Here is a 7,515-nt window from a genome sequence, read left to right as displayed (position 1 = left end):
TTAAGCGTCTGCCTTTGGCTCAGGTCATGATCTCAGGGTCCTGGAATCGAGCCCCAGGTCAGGCTCCCTGCTCGGCGGGAAGCCTACTTCTCCCTCTCCCACTCCCTCTGCTTGTGTTCCCTCTCTCACTGTCTCTCTCTGTCAAATAAATAAATAAAATCTTTATAAATAAATAAATAAATACTTCATATTTACTGCTAATCCTCCACACGGGCAGATGCTAAAAGAAGAACATTTAGAACACCAGCAGTTAGACTGGGGAGGAAGGGAAGTCGAGGACTCTTTGGGCCACAAACTAGATAACCCACAGAACAAAAGTTTAATATCACATCATTTAAAATTTTTTAAATTTAAATTTAAATAACAATTTACATCCTTCTGCCAAACACCACTGCGCCCCCTGAAGTGTGTGGAAGGCACAACAGTTCACGTAGCTCCAAGTGTGGTAACTGCCATTCTGATTTGAAAAGAGAGGTGTTGGGGCGCCTGGGTGGCTCAGTCGTTAGCGTCTGCCTTCGGCTCAGGTCACGATCCCGGGGTCCTGGGATCGAGTCCCGCATTGGGCTCCCTGCTCGGTCAGAGGCCTGCTTCTCCCTCTCCCACTCCCCCTGCTTGTGTTCCCTCTCTCGCTGTATCTCTCTCTGTCAAATAAATAAAAATCTTTAAAAAAAAAAAAAAGAGAAAGAAAAGAGAGGTGTTGCCAGTTTTCAGAGCAATTAAAATTGGTTAAAAATAGCAAATGGCCTCATAGCTGCTGCACAGTGATTTGAGCAGAATTCAGCATTGGTATGTCTACCATGGAACAAAATCTGTGAGTTGCTAAGTGGATTGCCCTAGTGACACTGCATGAACTGCAATGGCAAATATCGGGCTCGGTTGCCAGTGAGCAAGATCCAGATGCGTGAGAATCTTGGTGGTCCTGAGAGACTCCTCTGCACAGATCCACGGCTACACTGCAGCAGCTGGATGGGTAATGCTGATGCTTTGGAACAGAGATTTCATGGTTCTGAGTTGGTGAAACTGTGTGCTAGAGTGTTTTCTGCTTCATAGATTGATGAAAACATTGCAAACATGTTCTCTATTTCTAAAAAGGCAAAAAAAATGTCTTTTCTATCTAAAATTTTAATTTAAGCAACAGGATAAAAATAGCACTTCATTCTGCATTATTTTAGTCCTTAGACTCTACACTTCAAATAGAGGAGTTAGAATAGGAATTAGAATTGCATTAGTGATTTTTGTTATTTAAGAAAAATGAACTCATGATTGAGATTGAGGGCTTTTTAAATATTTTCCCATTTTCAAATTCCAACCTTTAACCCACAGTGAGAGGCAGTGTGGCATACCAGTGCAGATCTGGAGCAAGTTTATTGAGCATTTATGGTGGATGAGGCACTTGGCTAAGCATTTGACCTGCATTATGTCACTTCATCCCCATGAACCTAACTCAAGGGGGTTACCAGTGAGAAAACTGAAGCTTAGGGATAGGCAAAGCCATGGTGTGAACCCAAGGCCATCTGACTCCAAAACCTAGAATAGGCTTCCTTGCATGGGAGAGAGCAAAAGTATGAACTCATCAAAAGCAAGTAAATTTTGTTCCTTGTTGACAAAAATATTTACCACAGAAAAAGTGAAGAATTTAAGCAATGAAAAATTATGTCCTTCTCTCTCTCTTTTAAAGTAGGCTTTATTTTTTTTTTAAAGATTTTATTTATTTATTTGAGAGAGCGCGCAAGAGCACAAGCAGGGGGAGTGGCAGAGGGAGAGGGAGAAACAGACTCCCCCACTGAACAGGGAGCCTGATGCAGGGCTCAATCCCAGGATCCTGGTATCATGACCTGAGCCAAAGGCAGACACTTGACTGAGCCACCCGAGTGCCCCAAATAGGCTTCATTTTTTAGAGCAATTTTAGATTTACTGAAAAATCAAGAAAACAGAGTTTTATGTTCTCATTTCATATTTTTATGTATCTTTTTTGTTACGGTGCTAAGGTACTGAATTTGCAGATTTTTCACCTAGAGATTTTAAATGAAGATTTTTAAAGTAAGGTGTTTTTTGGGGGGGATACTCATTTTCATAAATGGTGACATTTTGTTGATAAATGGCATCATAAAGGGAGGAAGTGTAGTTTTAAGGTTTTTTTCTTATTGATTGACTTTCTTATCAAGTCTTCATTTCTGCCCTCATTCTGATATCTAGTGAGAGAACCAGGATGACCAAGAATGGGAACAATTTGGGATTTGGAGTCAGAAGCCTTGGGTTTAATTAAACCCCAGTTCTGGCCCTTATTCGCTGGGCAAGTTAATGTCTTTGTGAGTCTCAATTTCCACCTCTGTGAGATGGGAATAATGAGAACCAATAGAATTAGAAAAGGATATCACTGTAAGCTATAAAGGATTAACCAAATGTTAGTTCTTATAAGGAGTATTCCTTATACATGAGATGTGACTCTAGGCCAACATAATTTATTTTATAAACCACAGTTTATATATTCAAATAAATCATGTCTCTAGAGAGTGAAATAATGAAATTCACTAAGTAATGGGTAGAATATTGGTTTTGGAATCAGGTAGACCTGAATTTGAATCTTGGCCCTTCTACTTAGCTAGGTAACTTTGAACTTTGCTTTATACCATCTCTGGTTCTCAGATTCCTTAGATCTGCAATGGGATAATATCACCTAAATTACAGAGTTGTTTTGAGGACCAGAGTTGATGTATGTTAAGCATCTAATACAGTGCCACTCACAGAATAGGCCCCAGTATCATTATCATTACTATTTTGGGTCTTCAGCAATCCCATATGCTCCCTGGAATTCCCAGGGAATGCCCTGGGAAACTCAATGGTTTCTGTGTGACTTCTGGCTTGAAAACTACTTCCAAAGAGGAAACCAGACCTGATTTGGTTAATGTTCTTTTTGATTTTTTGAAAATGTAATTTAAGAAGAAAATTCTAAAAAGCTACAGTTGTTTTCTGGCATATTATTTGCAGAGTGCTTTACAAGTCCCAGCTTAGGGGACTCTTCTTTGTCTGGAACACTCTCTCCCCAACTTGTACCCATACTCTGCTGAGCTAATTCCAACGTAGCCTTCACATCCCTGCTTAAGCATCACTGCCTCAGGGAGGACATCCCTTAGCCTCCAGACAAGTGAACCTCACTTTGCTCCCTATATTTCTTTTGTAATACTTACTGCCTTATAATCACTTCTTAAATGTCTGCTTCCATTGCAAACTGTAAAGCCCCATGACACGCATGCTTCCAAATGACTTTACATGTCAGTAACTTGCTTGCACACTCCTAGGGTTAGATACCCTTACAATGAAAAGCACTGAAAAAGAATCTTTTTTTTTTTTTTTTTTTTTTTAATTTGAGAGAGAGAGACACAGCGAGAGAGGGAACAGAAGCAGAGGGAGTGCTGCCTGGGTGGCTCAGTTGTTAAGCGTCTGCCTTCGGCTCAGGTCATGATCCCAGGGTCCTGGGATCGAGCCCCATGTCAGGCTCTCTGCTCAGCGGGAAGCCTGCTTCTCCCTCTCCCACTCCCCCTGCTTGTGTTCCTGCTCTCGCTGTCTCTCTCTCTGTCAAATAAATAAATAAAATCTTTAAAAAAAAAAAAAAGAAGCAGAGGGAGTGGGAGAAGCAGGCATCCCGCTGAGCAGGGAGCCTGATGCAGGGCTTGATCCCAAGACCCTGGAATCATGACCTGAGCCGAAGGCAGGCGCTTAACGACTGAACCACCCAGACGCCCGCTGAAAAAGAATCTTAAAACTATTTGCAGTAATCATGTTGTTGTTGGTACTGTTGGTATTGTTAATTATAAGACTGTTATGTGTATTTTGCGGAAATAAAGCAAATTAATAATTAAAGGTTACTATAATTCTATGATTTTTGGAGTTGTTGCAAATTGAGACTATCAGTGTGGGAAAAGGGAGTTAAAAAAGTCTCATTTCAATTGGAATTATCAATATGGAATCATAATTAATTTTTTTTAAAGATTTTATTTATTTATTTGAGAGAGAGAATGAGAGAGAGAGAGCATGAGAGGGGGAGGGTCAGAGGGAGAAGCAGACTCCCTGCCGAGCAGGGAGCCCGATGCGGGACTCGATCCCGGGACTCCAGGATCATGACCTGAGCCAAAGGCAGTCACTTAACCAACTGAGCCACCCAGGCACCCCATAATTAATTTTATTTAAAAAAATTTCAAACTCTGTCCAAGAAACAATGGCCGACACAGAAATAATGAGTCAACCCCAGTGCTTAGATTGTGGTGCCCTAATACTATCCCCCACTAAAAGGAACCAGGGCTCTTTAGAGAAAAGGCTGATTCCAAGTTAGGGACAGGAAAAGTACATGTCAAGCTCATCACAGCTTTTATCAGGTAGTAAGGAAGTAATCAGAAGCTACCAGGGTTCCATCAAAAGGGTTCAGCAGCCAACTTGAAGAGGCTTCTGGTCAAAGATGGAACAATTTAAGCATCCCTATGGGTAATAACTGCAATTGAGTAAGTTCATCAGATATGTTTTAAAATCAGAAGTTCATAACAGAGAGAATGAGAAAAAGAGAATGGGGGAAATGGGAGGGGAGGGGAGATGGGGGACGGGGAGGGAAGGGGAGGAGAGGGGACTGGTGGGAAGAATGAAGAAATGGGAGAGGCAGGGAGAGAGAAAGAAAGAGGAAATATGTGAAAGAGAGGATGAGAGAGAGAGAGGAAGAGAGAAGAGGAATTAGGGGAGAAAGAAAGAAAAAGAGGGAGAAAACAAGCAAGCAATTGGTCACCATGGAAAGATGCTAGTCAACCAACTCATTGTTCCGAAAACTGAAAATAAAGGGAAAAAAATCAAGCATTTATCTTCCTTTTCTATGTGAATTATACAATTGGGTAAGCGAATAGAAAGTGAAGGAAAGGTCCTTTTTATAATGTATTCCAGCTAATAAATATAAATGAAAAGATAGAATGAGAATATCACCATTTTGCAACTACTAATGAATGAATTGATTTGGGCATTTATTAAGCTGTTAACATCACAAAAGAGAGGCATTGATATTATGGGTCTCCTAATGGAAGAACATTCCTTGCCAAAAAATTCAAACCTGAAAATAAAAAGCAAATCCCTGTTTAGGCCTCACCTCCAATGAGGAGCCTTTCTTTATAACACGGAGATGTAATTGAACATATCTCTTCTGTTCTACTTTTATATCTTATCCGTGCATTCACTTGTTTCACAGATACTCATTCACTTGATTATTGCATGCTTTCTTTGTTTCTACTCTCGTCCTCCTCCAGTCTAATATCTACTTAGCAGCTAAATGATATTTTAAAATGTAAGTCAGAGAATGTAACTCCTCTACTCAAAACCTGCCAATGGTTTATCATTAGCCCTTGAATCAAATTAAAGGTCTTCGCCATCACCAACAAGGTCCTACAAAATCTGGCCCAAATTCATCACTTGCTATTCTCTCCCTAACTCATTTTGCTCAGCCATATGGACCTTCTTGCTATTCTGTCAATGCACGGAGCACAATCCCACCTCAGGACCTTTGCATATACTACTACTGCCCCACATATCCACATGGCTTACTCCCTTACCACCTCCTTGTCTCTTCTCAAATACTCCTGGCCAAAGAGTCTTTCACTGAGTACTCTATATAAGCAGCAACCCTGATACTCTATTTCCTTTAACTCACTTTATTTTTTGTAGCATTTTTATCACAACTATATCTTATATTCATTGTTCTATTATCTTTCCCCCATTAGATTGTAAACTCTAGAAGCAGGGACTTTGTTTACTTCATTCTTTTCTATTTCCCCAGTGCCTAGAACAGTGCCTGTTACATAGTACATATCCAATAAATGCTTGAATGAGTGAATGAGTTCATGCAGGAGTTGCTGTGTCACAGTGCATTAAACATCAGTCTCCCATAACAGCTTATTGAGGAAAAGCAGTATGCGTTTTTCAGCCTTTCATTGCAGCATTGCTTGATGCCTGGCACTTAGTAGGTCCTCAATAAATGCTTTTTATACTATTAAACTTACTTTTGCCCAATAATTTTTATATCTATAGCTATAAGGATACTTCTGAAATAGAATATCTCTATTGTGTGTGTGTTATAGATGTCACCGGATTCCTAAATTGTGTTTCTGTGAGAAAACGGTCTCAAAATAAGTCTTACAAGAAATAAAATCATCCATCATGAAAAAATAGAGTTCTAAGACCAATAAGGGCACAGAAATTATTTTTTTTATTTAAAAATTTTTTTAAAGATTTTATTTATTTGCGAGAGAGAGAGAATGAGAGAGAGCATGAGAGGGAGGAGAGTCAGAGGGAGAAGCAGACTCCCCGCCGAACAGGGAGCCCGATGCGGGACTCGATCCCGGGACTCCAGGATCATGACCTGAGCCGAAGGCAGTCGCTTAACCGACTGAGCCACCCAGGCGCCCAGGGCACAGAAATTATTAAGCATACTAGTCATTGGCCAAACATTAAGTAGGATACCGTGTGAAGCTGGAACGTATCACAGGCCCTTCTCCTATGGGTCTTGATATGCAGTGTCTCTGAAAATGTGTCTAGAAGCGGTCGGTGGGGGCAAAAATGGATCTTCTTCCGTCACGCTCTGTTGGAGCCACTAGGTGGCGCTGTCAAAGACAGTGTGATTTTCATGTGTGGATTCGGAGGGGAGATAACTTACTAACTTATAAAGTAAATAATTTTTATTTTTTATGACCATAGCACTGCATACTTATATCGTAGAACATTTGGTAAATACAAATAAGCAAAAGGAAGAAACACTCATCCAGAATGTTTCCAGAAAAAAACACTGTAACAGTGTGTATATTCTATAATTGATGATGATGATAATAATAATAGCTTACACTAAGTGCTTACCATGTGTCAGACATTGTCCCAATGCTTTATACTTATCAGCCTCCCAGTCTTTCTAGGAAATTTCTCTCTATAAATAGTCATATATGAGATATATATATTGATAAGCATATCAGATTGGCTGTTAGTTGATAACCTGCCACATAGTAAACGCTCAACAAATATTAGTTGTATGAATTATTGAGAATTTAATGATATAATTCATGAAAAGCACCTGGCCCATCTAGTCATTCAATAAATAGTAACTATATATTGCTGTATGTATTAACATTAATTAGTTTACAAAACAACCCCGTAAATGTTCTTTGTTCAAATTGCCCCTAAGAGAGGGAAGTTTAGTTAGTTGAGTGACCCAGTAACAATAAGAAGCCCAAATTTAGCTTTTCTTTTGGCATTTTGACCTCTTTGTCCTTCTGTACCTGGTGTAAAGGCTTGCTTTAGGCTTAGGGGTCTGTGTCTCAGGCTGGTACAAGTCTGAGAAGTAAAGCCAGCCTGGAATCCGGGAGCGTCCTAGGTGACTCCACTATCCAGGGTCACACTGTTTGTGGGGCTCACAGAAACAAAACCTGGTGCTGGGGCTGGCTCAGGACAGCTGTCCCAACAGGATCTCTTGGAATTACTAAATAGCTAGCTGAGATG

The sequence above is a fragment of the Mirounga leonina genome, unplaced genomic scaffold (assembly GCF_011800145.1).
Source record: "Mirounga leonina isolate KUSES-001 unplaced genomic scaffold, KU_Mleo_1.0 Mir_173, whole genome shotgun sequence".
Lineage (NCBI taxonomy): Eukaryota > Metazoa > Chordata > Mammalia > Carnivora > Phocidae > Mirounga > Mirounga leonina.
Note: the sequence above shows the minus strand (reverse complement) of the source record.